Consider the following 13,211-nt stretch of genomic DNA (forward strand, 5'->3'; position numbering starts at 1 on the left):
TCCACCTGAGATTTGGACCCGAGGTGTTATGGGTTGAATTGTGTCCCCACAAAAGATGTTACAGTCCTAACCCCCAGTATCTGTGAAAGTGACTTTTATTGGAAGTAGGCTCTCTGCAGATGATGAGCCTAAGATGAGGTCATTAGAGTCGGCCTTAATCCAAAATGACTGTGTCCTTATAAAAAAGGGACATTTGGACACAGAGATAGATACACACGCATAGGGAGAATGCCATGTGAAGAAGGCAGAGACTGAGATGATTCATCTACGAGCCAAGGGACCGTCAGATTGCCAGCAAACTACCAGAAGCTAGGTGAGAGGCGTGGAAAAGGTTCTCCCTCACAGTTCTTAGAAAGAACCAGTCCTGCCAGCATCTTGATCTTGGACTTCTAGCTTCCAGAACTGTGAGAGGCAATAAATTTCTGTTATTTAAGCCATCCAGTTTGTGGTACTTCTTAGGCAGTCCTCTGGAATCAATACACAAGGCTTCTGTAGCTACATGCATTGTAAACCCTCAGGTTTTGGCTTGCTACTCTCTTCAATGTGAGAAGTGGAATTAGGACTGTGGCGTGTCACAGGGCCTTAAGTACCTTAAATACAGCCACGATTCAAGCAGGGTGGCATTTCGTCTTTGTAGTTGTAAAACTCTCCGAGAAAATATGAAATCCAAAATAGCACGCCCAGCCGCGGTTCGGCATTGTGTTAATTACAGCTCTCCTGCTGTAGGCACAGGCAGACCCCTCGCTGTGTCTTAACAGAAGGAGCAGATTATTGTCTGAATGACACCCAGTTACTGTGTCCTCAATTTCCCAGTCAGAACTGTCAGAGATTGCAAGTAATCAAGCTGTCCTCCCAGCCTCCTGGCGTCTGACGGGTTCCCATAGTAATGATCAGGGGCTTCCAAGGAGGGCTGGCTTTCTCGCGCCTCTGCACATGCTCACGGCAGGCAGGCGTGGTTTGCACTGTGATGAAATCTTGGCTTTTCCAGCTGTGTATACTGGAATAACTACTGATTGATTATTTTAGTGAAATCTTGGTTTATGCAATTTTTCAGCAAGAATATGAATACCCAAGAGAGTACACCAGAGCTTGAAGGAGGAGTGACCAGGGGTCTCTGGCTGTTTTCTGTGATACTGGGAGCAGCAGGGGGGTGCGGCGGGGGAGGGGAATCAGTTTCATGGTTCTCTTAGGTGGGAGAGTTTCCAGTGGTCAGTTCTGCTCTCTGCTGAATGATCCATTTGATTCCTCCCAGAAGCCCATGCACTGCCTGCATTACCTGGAATGAAGAGTCACTTGACTCTCTCTGATGGAGATCTCATCCATTGTTTTCCTGCAAGAGTTCAGGTCAATGCCCAAGGCTGAATGATGGGGAAGGCTGCTGCAGAGGCGAGGCAGGAGTAGAGAATTACGCTTCTGTTTTGCATCTTCCTTGCCTGCTCTAGTGCATTTGCCGTATAAGGGATGGGGGCAGCGTACACCTTCCCTGTGATGATTGTATCTCATTCCCTAACTTCTCTCTCTTTTTCTTCTCATAGTCCTCTCGTTAGGCTTAGAGTTTCCCCTTCATCTTTGGGACCTAGCATACCCTCTCCATAAGGGGAAAAATATCCAGTCCCATCTTGTATCTTACAAGACATGTCACCCTGGTCTTCACTTAGAGTCAGTGGAGCCTTCTCTGGGTGTCCCAGGGCGTGTCCCACGTGAGCTCCTTCACTGAACTGTCACTGCTTTTGCCACCTCTAATCTTCTGCCTATGAGCTTCTCTCCTGCCTTCGGAGGAGTCCTCTGTTCCTTGGTCCCTGAGACTTCATTAAGTGGCTCCTCACCCCTGCTGAGGCTGTGAGAGCCACAGCGGGTTGCTGATGTCCATGGCAAAGGGTCAGTCTCCGTCGGCTGCTGGAGCTGCCCTCTCTCGAGATGCACCTTGTGTTGTTCATACACTTTCTGGTGTCATCGCTTCTGGGCAGGATTAGGGAGGAGGATTCCTCCCTACCATGTGCCATTCTTTGTCTCTGGTCTAATTTTAGCTCAGGTTTAAGCTATAAAGAAAATATATGCTGAGTTGGCTCAACCCCAACCTCATCCCAAGGCCAATGCTAGCACATAAGGGACAGGCTATGTAACATGTTTATTTTAGGGCTGGAGCCCTGGCTGAGGAGTCCTTTGAACACAGGGATAAGGATGGGCTGAGATGACGGAGAGGGACGGCTCCATTGTAGGGCTGTCTCCATCAGGTGTCTGCTCTTCTCATCACTAGAGAGATAACATACAAGGTATTTGCTTTTTTCTGGCACAAAGCAGAAACTATTCCTTGAGCCCTTCTGATGCAGACTTACTGGTGCCAGTTGCTTTGTGGCTTAGTAAATGTTTATCCAAAAAAAAAAAAATAGCAAGGCCAAATATGTCTAGGCAATTGTCTTCTCAGAGAAAGTTCCGTTGTGTTTCTCCTGTTAACTGGGAACAAGCTTCCAGGACAGACCAGCCCATCTCTAAATGAATCTAGCAGAAGCAGTAGGTTAGACCGCAAAGCTGAAATCACAGTGAAAGAATCCATCTAACAGGAACTCATGTGTTTTGCGGGGGAGCCATAGAGCTACTCTGAACAAGATTTTTTTTTCTGTGTTAAAAACCATTTCTAACCCTTGACTTATCTAATCCTTTTGTTTCAGTTACAAGTAAAGGTTACTCAAGAATGTGGCGGTCATCCAGATCTGTAGCTTTTTCAATCTACAATGAAATCCAGCCTGTAGAAAACATGGGCCTTGGTGTTCACTCACCTTGCCTGACCTTCAAAGCCATCAAAGGATCTCATCTGAAAAGGACGAAATAATGGCATTTAATATAATACCCCATACAATGCATAGCAGTCAAGATACTGTCAGGAGACTGGAACCACATCTGTATTTTATTTTAACTTAAATTTTTTAAGCACCATGGGTGACACCCATAGGTGGGGCTTGGTCCTGGTGGTGGAGTATGGGGTTTCCCAGGAAGGGAAGGAGGGCATGGCTGGAGTCCTCAGGATGCACTTTGTGGCTTTGGGTGTGTGGACAGAAAATCTAGAAAGAGTGAGTTTGGAGAGAAATAATTTCTCCAAGGAAGTGACAAATCGAAAATGACTTAACAAAACAAAACAAAATAAAACAAAGAAAGAAAAGAAAAAAAAAAGCATCAAGGATCTTATGGTAGAAATGCTTTATTGTCTCTGTGGAGAAAAATCAATGAGCGTTTTAGAGCGAAGAGAGGGGAATCGTGGGTTTCTCAGTGCACATTGTCCACCAGGTGCAGTGACAGCTTCGCCTCAGGGGAAGATTTCAAAGTGACAGGAGAAAGGAGGCTACACGGGACGAGTAACAGGCCAGCTGGGGAGCCGCTCTGACTGACCGAATGGCAGTTTTTTTTCAGAACAGGAAACTGACTCAGAAAAACTTTATACTTAAATGTCATGAGGAAAGGAAAATGGACCCAATAAAAGAAATCTTTGATTTAAAGAAGGAAGAAGAGCTTGATAATCATGTTAAATTGATAGAACAAGCAGCGGGAGACAAGTGTGAGACCAGAAGTTAATCAATGGCAGTTATCAGTGAAATGGGATCAGAGAGGAAGCCCAGGACAATGGGCAAAGAACACTGGACCACACTTGGGAGGAGGGTGGGACAGGAAGCTTGAGAGAAAGGTTCCCAATTTGCATAAAAGAAGGAGACAGTGATGTGCCCACAGCTTGGCCCCGAGGCTGTTGACAAAGGAGGCAGAATGACTCCAATCTGTTCTTCCATCCTCCCTCTCTTAAGGGTGTGGGCTTCACACTGGAAAGAGTAGAACAAAGAGTGTGTGACAAGGGAATTACAACCAAATAGAGGTAAGGAAATAGTGATGATCAGGCCCCAGTGAATTATGTCTGCAGATTCAAGAGCTAGAACTATCTGAAGCTGGTGTCAATAATCCATGAGAAATTGTAGAGAATCGGTGCCATCCTGCTGACTGCAGGTGAGTTGTCTTGGTCCTTTGGGCTGCTCTAACAAAACAGCATAGAGTAGGTGGCTTGCAAACAGAAAACATTCAGTCTCACGGTTCTGGAGTCTGGGCACTCAAGATTAAGGTGCCAGCAGATTCGATGTCTGGTGAAGAAGAATCGCTTCCTGGTTTATAGGTGGCCTTCTTCTCGCGGTGTCCTCACATGCTGGAAGGGGACAGGAGCTCTCTGGGGTCGCTTTTATAAGGGTGCTAATTTCCTTCGTGTGGGCTCTACCTTCATGACTTAAGTGTACCTCCCAAAGGCCCCAGCTCCAAATACCTTCACAGTGGGGATTAGGGTTACGACACAGAATTTTTGGGAGGGCACAAGCATTCTGTATGCAGCATGAGCTAACACCATTTTCAGCAGAGCCACTACTTCCTCATGATGCCTTTCCATCTGTTGGAAAATTATCATAATATAGTTTTTAAAGAATAAGATACTTCATAGCCTTTTGCCAGAACAATTGTTATAATAGTCAATACTCAAATCTACAATATCTACCATGTATATTGTCCCTCTTTATATGTAACACTTTAATATATTGCCAGCATGGATGTTCAGTACATAAAATATACAGACACTATAGGACAAGAGCACGGTGCAATCCTTGGAAAAGTCAAAGAATACTCAACTATCTTACTTAGGGACATTTAGAAAAAAATGGAGTGATCAGTAAGGACTCATTAGGTTTGCCAATTAATGGAGAAAAGTTAAGTTGGAGAGAGATTTGTAGGGCAGACTATAGTGTCCTACCAGCAGTTCTGCCCTAGTTAGCAATTTCTAGATGGCATATGCCTCAAATTTTCAGATGTGATGCTGAGAGGTTAGGAATATAGAAATATTGGGTAGTAGAATCAGGGTGCCCAAAATGTTGATAGATCAAAAAGATGGACTAATTTGTGAAAATTCTATTTTATCGGGACAACCTGTAGATCTCGACCCATGAGTCTGAAAACGCCACAAGGATAGGATGGGGGAAAGATATGGTTCAAAAGAAATGTGTGAAAAAAAAAAAGAATTTTGTGGCTGGGAATTTCAACATAAATAATTAGTAAAAAGTGATTTCTATAAAAGGTTTTGGGGTTGCGGGCCACGTCAGTAAAATTATTAGAATAACAGAGATTAGGGCCCTTTTCTAATTTTTTTTTTTTTTTTTTAGCTCAAACCAGGATTTTACATTTGATTCTAGGTTCCATACATGAAGATAGATGTAAGTAAATTGGAATAAATTCAAATGTTTGTCTAGGAAAGCGAGGGAAGTGGAATTATGTTGTTTGTGTAGCAGCCTAAGGAATTGGAGGCATTAGCTTGTGTGACAGGAAAAACTAAAAGAGAAAAAAATTACTTGTAATTTACAACTTTCCCATTGAATGGTTGTGGATAAACATTCTTTTGTTTGCTGAAAGCAAAGACTTCCTTGGGATAATAACCTTTGGCTTTCTGGGATGCTAGGAAAAAACTAGAGACTGAACAGGGGCAGCTAAGGGGAAAGATTTTGAGGAGAAGGCATGTGTTGGATGGGGGTTAGAGGGGTGTGAAATCTTTCCTCCTGCACATCAACAAAATCTTTGGTAAAGGTTATATTGCTCGCTCTTGCCGTAGAAGGTGTTTGTTGCTGCAGGATGGGATGAAGCGTTGAGTTCTGCTTTGAGGTATGCTAGGTCACCTTGGAAAAAGGTTTTCGTAGAGAAGATAATGCTTTCAAAAGGCTGTCAATTGAGAAAATTTGCAGCAGTTGCTCTCTTAATTCTCTTTTAATCTAACACAGTTCCCCTCCAGCCTCTCTGTCATGCTATTCATTCGTGGAGTTAATATAGTCATTTCTTCTGCAGAATTTCCTGCATTCTGGATGTGGCCAGTTGCTTCTCACGGTATTTAACTTGATTTTCTATCCTGCTGTCTCCCATATTTTCTATAGACTAATAGTTATGTCTAAAGACTCAATTAGATTCAGGTTCAATTAGTTTGGCAAGAACAATTCGTAGAGTTTGCTCTATACTTCCTATGTCTCACATCGACACACACGATGTCCCATTTTCTCAATTTTTGCGTGATGCTAAGATGATCAGTGGATTCGAGAGTTGTCGACCTGATCCATCCATTATAAATTTTCTCATCAATTCAATAATTTAGCATCCAACAATGACTGTTGTCTAGATTCATTGTTTCATTAGGTGTTGTAAAGTGTTATGTCTAATTTTATCATTCCTTCTGCACATATTATCTACAATTTATCTATAAAGAATAACTTACTGATCAACTGTTTGGTTACCCTGAAATGTAATTCATACTGGAAAAGTAGACTAAATGCTTATTCTTGCCTTTTACATTTTTCAGAATAGTAATTTGATGCCTTAGGGCCTCTAAAAGTGCTGAATGCTTATTGCTATTATTATTGTTATTATTAATTTTTCAAGATGATAGCATAACCTGGGCAGCACCCTCAGATAGTTTTCTTGTTCCTTTAATTCTTGACGGACATTACCTTGTATGGTTCAATCTTTATTCATCATGTTTCTATTGTTTATTCTTTCATGAAGTAGTTCTGGGTGGGACAGATGATGGTAGAAGCAATCTTTTGGGGTGGCTAAATCGACTGGCCCTGGATTCTGGTAGATTCAAATCTGGTACAAATCCTGGCCCCAGCACTTAGCAGGTGGATGATCCTAGCCACATCACCAAACTTCTCCAAGCTTCAATTTCTTCTCTGTAAAAAGTAGGCTAATAATATTCACTTCGAGTCTTGTTGTGAGTGTTAAATGAGATAATGTGAATGAGACACTAAACACAGAGCCTAGAAGGTAGTGCGGATTGGAAAAATGGGAGCTGTTATTATGAGAAGCCTCCCGAAATAAACTTTCCCTCACTGATCCATCCAGACATATGAGAATCTCCCAAACGTCAGGACTTCCTACCCGCCAGCGCCATGGGGCTTGCTCAGTCCTGCACCTGAATTCAGGTGTAGCTTTATCCATCAGAAAATCAGGCAGCTGGGTCGTTTAAACCTGTCCTGAAGAAAACTCACTCCCCTCCACCCCCGCCCTTTACTGTGCTCACTGATAGTGTTTTTTAATTTTGAAGTTATTTATTACATACTTATGTTTCTTTAAACACGTAAGTTCTGGTGGACTTTTGCATGAAAATGAAAAATATTTCTCATGATTGTGGCACATTAGCCCTCCTGACTCACTCTCCATCCTTTACCCTGCTCCATGACAGGAAGCTGTTCCAATACACTACATCAATGGGTTTCCTTCTCCTCTGGCTTCTGGCTCGGTTTGGCCAATGGGAGCCAATGGGAGCCACTTGGAGCGAGGTCACGGTTTTTTCCTGCGGCTGCCTCACTGCCAGGTCATTGTGAATTGGCTGTAACCCCTACTGCGGGCTGAAGCTCCTGTCTGCAGCCCTCTCCAGATCTCTCTCTGTTTCTGGTGTGCACTAACTCGTCATCAGGTGACAGCTCCCTAGCATTTTAAGCCACCAGGTAGTGTACTATTCACGGCTGCTTTTTCTAAATCCTACCCTTGACTTTGTAAATGCTGCCTTTGTAAAATGTGCTTAAATTTTTAAGTGTGTTGCCACCTGGGTCCTGCTGAGCAGTAGGTAAAAAGTTGTTTATTGAGTAAAAGACCTAAAATAATAGGTCTTTGTTTACTGAGTAAAAGACCTAAAATAATAACCAATCATAGGGGATTTGTTTAACATTATAGTGTGTCTATAAGACGCAATAATATGTAGCCATCGAATCCAAGTTTTTAAAAAAATATTTAATGACAAATGAAAACATTTATGGTAAAATATTCAGGATTACCCAATTTTATAAACTAAAGTGTGTCTATGTGTGAGCATGTAGAAAAAAATCTAGAAGTTAACGTAAGTTCTATATAGTGGCTGATTTTAAATTAATTTATGCTTTTTATGCTTCCCAAATTAAAAAATAAAAAAGTTAAGTTTTGTAAGAATAAAATCAACATATTTCATAATTTTTATGTTATTAAAATTAGTTTTCAACCTAATGTCATGAAAGTCAATTATATTAATACCAAAAGAGTTACTTTGGGCAGATATTCTTTCCTATTTGTATATTGTTATGATGTCTGTAATTTGCTTTAAATTGCTTCAGCATAGATATATGTGAGAAGGAGAGAATGTGTGTGTGTGTGTGTTAGTCTGAGCTACTCTCTAGGGACTGTCACTTGTCCTAATGAACAATTCGCACCCCAGAGGTGATCAGCCAGCATTTAATCAGAAAGGTCATACCCAAAAGGCAGCTGCTACAGCATTTAAGTTGTCTACATCTTAATCACTACCAGAGACTTTATTAATTAACATAATGAATGTCAGAAATGGGGCTTCATGAATGAATTTTATGTCTTGTTAATCCGCATAATAGATGTTGGAAATAGGCTCTTCTTAGTGAAGTGAGAGGTTCCCCAGATATGTGGACTGGCTCTAATATTTTAGAGACAGTTGCCACCCAATAGCTCGTTCTCCTGGGAATGGCACTTGAGGTTTGATACTTGAATGGGCCTGTGTGGAGCCACAGAGTGGGATGGTTCTGGTTGTGGTCCTTGGACAACAAAGGCAGCAGAATCCTGCCTCTGGAATACTGTGGCACCTGCCCCTGGTTAATGTTCCGCGCAATGAAACACTAAAAATCAAAAGCGGTTCTATGATCTGCTTTGTGCCTACTTACCAGTAAGAGTTTGTTTAATTGATATCTATACATATGGCATCTGTACATACTGGTCTGAGATTTGCTTTCATAAAAACCTGATAGGTTTGGGGAGAGTAGCTTACTCCTTCCCTCTAAATTTTTTGGTTTGGCCAAGACAATAAACCCGAGAATCTTGGATGACCAAAGTAGCTTGAGTCCATTTGCAACATAGAGCATTTGGACTCTAAGGCACAGATATTCTCTAGGGAGGTATTGGGATACTATGACTTGCAAAAGAGCTATTGGAGGATCAAATCAGGATGGAAAACACTCTTTGACCAGTTGAAATAGCTAAAGGATATTCAGCAGAATGAGATGTTCACTTAATCCCAAAAAGTTAGCCCTTGTTGTTCATTGTGCCCTGTGTCTTTGCAGAGTTCCTGGCACCCATCTGCTTCTAAAACCAGGATGTTGCAAGTAGAGAATAGATCACACCCCTAGTTGGGTGGGAGCATCCCAGAAGGTAAGCATCTGGAGGAGGATGGAGGACCCTCCCAGGTCAGAGGAGGAGCAGAATGGTTCTTTAAAATAATTTCAGGGCTGAAAGGGAAATCATGGCCTCTTCCAAGTATCCTTGGGTCTCTCTAGGTGATAGCACATAGACCTAAATCACCCAAGGCCTTGGCGCCTTCTGGAATTAAGAAGTAAAACATTAGGAGTTGTGAGAACTTTGAATATATTTGCACACTGAGCTTGCTTAGGGTTTCTTACAGTCATCTATACCCTTGTAATGTGCATCAATTATGAAGTCACATATAAATAATATTTTTGTTTACTAAAGTTCTGCTTTTGTTCTAAACCTATTGAGGCAGCTGAATAATATTGCCTGTATTGCAAAGAGGTTAATTCACTTATTATTTAACAATACATTTTTATCAGCTACCTTAAACTGATAAACCTTGAGATGCAGTTCTGTTCCAAAAGGCATCATGTGACCAGCTCATCGAATAAACAAGACTTTACTTTTTCTCTAAACGTCTCTGCTGACTTGTCTTTTCCTGCTCCTGGATGAAACTTTGGGCAGCTCTCATGGCTTTTCCAATCACTCTCAGGCGTTAACACATTGTCTATTTTCCAGGCATTAATAAGCCCAGTCGTGTTAAAAGCGAACTTCAATCTTTTGTCCAGTTTAAAGCCTCTCCTCTCCCACAGGCGGGAGATTAGCAGTGGGAAAAGGGGGTGCGGTTGGATTTTTCACTATTCCTCATTCTTCTACTTTTTCTCCTCTACTCTGTCGCTCTGGCTCCTTCTGGTTTAGGGCTAGAAAGGGAGGGAGAGTAAGATGCAGAAAAATACCATTGTAGATTATCACAGCATCCTGTAGTCTCCATTGGTTCCCCCCGGGCAGGGCCAGTGGATAAATACTTACAGGGCTCTTTCTTGGGTTCTTCAGAGACCTCCTTCTGGGGCCCTTCTGCTTCTGCTCCTTGCTGTGGCACTTTCCCAGGACAGTCTCTGACCCTCAGTGGCTCCCTCCACACCTCTTCTGGTGGGATCACCTTGTTCCTTCAGATGGCTCGAGCCCTCTTCCCTTCTGAGCTATCCATCGCTAACACCCGGGAAGCATATGTGCATCTTTACCCCTCCATACTCTTCAAGCGCAGGACGGTTTCAATGCAGCCCTCTTCACTCTGCCACCAGTGGCCCCTCTGGCCAGCCAGCTGCTCACATTTTGACAGTTTCAGGTACAGACAGATCAGCTCCAGACTCTGTCCTTCAAGCACCAGAGTATACCTATCAAGCTCTCTGGGACCTGAAACCCATCTCATGTGGGTTAGGATGCAAACAGCTTCCCACACCCTTCCCACTTTCCACTGGGAAGAGAGCAGAAATGCCACAGCCCATCAAGTAGTTTTCTAAAAAAACTTCCCACTAACCAATCTCTGTGACAAATCCTCCAGCCTACCCCAATGTGACGAGTAAAGAACTTTAACACCTGCTTCATATTTCTTAGCACATCCTACATAGGTGGTCTTGTTCTATTGTTCTCAGCCAACACTCTGCTATGAGTGGGAAAGTCATATGTAACCTCCTGTAACTCTACACGCACCCAGAAACAGTTCTGGTTAAAGTGAAACATTCCAGCAGAGTCATGATAATTAAGATTCTCCTGCAATAGAAGTGGTAATGCCTGCTCTCAAAATCTATCAGGCCAACATCATCATATTCCCTGAGATTCACTATGACGAATTTGGAGACTTAAATCAAACACATTAAATACTCAGGGTTATTTATCTTTTGGGAATTCCTTTGAGACCTCCATTTTTCATTGATAGCCAGATGGTTTCTGTCAATATCCCAGGCAAAGTTGGAGCTATACCAGCTGTCTCCAGCGTCTCTTTGTCTGAGACCCATGTCAGGACAGAATGGGCAACTCCCTGAATAGTTTTTATAGGACTATGATCTAATTCCATGGCTTTCATTGAAGGTCAATATAATGAGCCACGATACACAACTTCCTTTTAGCTATACTAGACATATACTAGGAAAAGAGCAAATACAATGGAGAAATAATCAACTACCTTTCATCTTCCCACAGATATCTAAGTCGTAAGATAAAGCTGGCAATTCCGAGGATCCCATGGAAGAGTGGAAGAGTGCAGAAACACCAGCATTGCCTTACAACTCTCGTGACAACAAAAGAATGTGTGATAAGGAGGCACAAAACTGAAAACTGGCACGTTGCAGGTGGTTGTTCAGCCTCATTTTGGGACACATCCTATTGCAAGTAGATAGCAGAACAATTTTTTTCTGGAGGTTGTGATAACTGCATCTGGGCCAGAATGAAAGCAGAAACAATTGGAAATACTTAGTTTAATTGCCAAGAACAAGAAGAGCAATTGTAACAGCAGTAGAAAGTAGCCTTTGAGTAAATATTCTCCCTGTGCCCCTATGTGCCCCTGCCAGCCTCCGTCACAATCTTCACAGCCCATAGCAGCGTTTCTCAAACTTTTATTTATTACAGCCCAATAAAGAGTGTTTTAAGACATTTTTTCCTAATCTCCTTCTTCTGTGAGAACTTAATACCACAGATATATCTGTTTATGTGCTTACTGTGTATATATGTATATATATACACATATATATCTATGCTTGATACATAAAAAGAATGATTTTCATCCTCTGTCATCATTTCCTAGGACTGCCTTAGAAAGAACCACAAACTGGGTAACTTAAAACAACACAAATTTATTCTCTTACGGATTTGGAGACTAGAAGTCCAAAATTAAAGCACTGACAGGGCTGTGCGCCTCCTAAAAGCTCTGGAGGAGGATCCTTCTTTGCTTCTTCTAGCTCTGGTGGCCCCAGGCATTCCCTGGCTTGTGGCTGTGTAACTCCAGTCTCCACCTCAGTCTTCACGTAGCCTTCATTCTGTGTCTGTCTCTCCTTTTCTGCCTTTTATGAGGACACTCATTGGATTCAAGGCATAGCCTCATCCAGTATGATCTTATCTCATGCTTTACCTTAATCAGATCTGCAAAGACCCTATTTCCAAATAGAATCATTCTGAGATTCCAAGTGGATATGAATTTTGGGGGATACTATTAAACCACTACAGATCCCAAGAAACAATTTTTTTTTTGCCCTTTTGGAGTTGATATTATCTTGGTTGAGAATGTGTAGCCTGGAGAATAAATATTCAAAGGCCAACCAGAAGCTAAATCTGACTTACTTGGAGGAGTGAAGCTTGCCATCTCTCTGAAGAGCTCCTACAAATCCTCTCTCGGTGAGTTTTGTAGTTCTCTGCTGAGAGATGCCATGCTCCCCGGAGGAAAGTCACGGCACTATCAGTCCTTCCTACATCCCTCACCTAGCTTCTGAAGCGTTCCATAATTCCTCTCCACTTCAACTGCATCCTCTGTAAAGTGGAGAGAATAAGAGCATCTGCCTCCTAGAGGTGATTTTGGCGTTAATTCAGGTCATTCACAAAGAGGAGTTAACTCCGTGCTTACAAGAGAAAACATGCTCAGTAACTTACTAGTAGTCGTTTTTACTATTATTCTTTTTTTTTTCCTTCTCTATGTCTTCTCCAAGAGATGGTGCTTCCAGTTCTTCCTCTGTCCAATTCCTCTCTCTGGCAATGAGTTTTGAGGCTTCTTTTCCGGCTGTCTCGCCCATGATTCCCATTAATGACAGCTGATCTGATCTTTACGAACTTCAGTTTCACTTCTCATCAGACAATCATGAAAACACCTGTCCTTGGCCCACCGAGGAAGCCTTACGATAAGCAGGAAAGCCATGCACAAGGGAGGGCCAGTCCATCAATGTCGTGAGCCAACCATGTCACGAAAAACCTGGCTGCATTGGCCAGCCCTGGTACATTCCCCTGAGGGCTTGTCCGTGTGTCACCTCTTCTGGAAAGGTAAGGAATCTATGCATTAGCTTTTCTGAGAAAATGTCATATACTTGCAAATAATCTGTATTTCAGAATATTCAACTCTGCATGTTTCTAATTTTAGGCTTTTTCTCTTTTAT

General features: G+C 42.3%; 1 long non-coding RNA gene across 2 annotated transcripts; it reads left to right on the forward strand.

Annotated features, from left to right (window-relative positions):
* Positions 1-5,175: 5,175 nt before the first annotated feature.
* Positions 5,176-11,724, forward strand: LOC107196667. 2 transcript variants are annotated; one of them, XR_001518094.2, is made up of 3 exons: positions 5,176-5,228; positions 9,111-9,198; positions 11,275-11,724. It is a non-coding gene; the product is annotated as an uncharacterized LOC107196667 (long non-coding RNA). The 2 variants fall into 2 exon arrangements; XR_003043871.1 differs by lacking the exon at positions 5,176-5,228 and adding an exon at positions 7,384-7,502.
* The last annotated feature ends 1,487 nt before the right edge of the window (positions 11,725-13,211 follow it).

This window comes from Pteropus alecto, unplaced genomic scaffold (assembly GCF_000325575.1).
Source record: "Pteropus alecto unplaced genomic scaffold, ASM32557v1 scaffold111, whole genome shotgun sequence".
NCBI classification, from domain to species: Eukaryota; Metazoa; Chordata; class Mammalia; order Chiroptera; family Pteropodidae; genus Pteropus; species Pteropus alecto.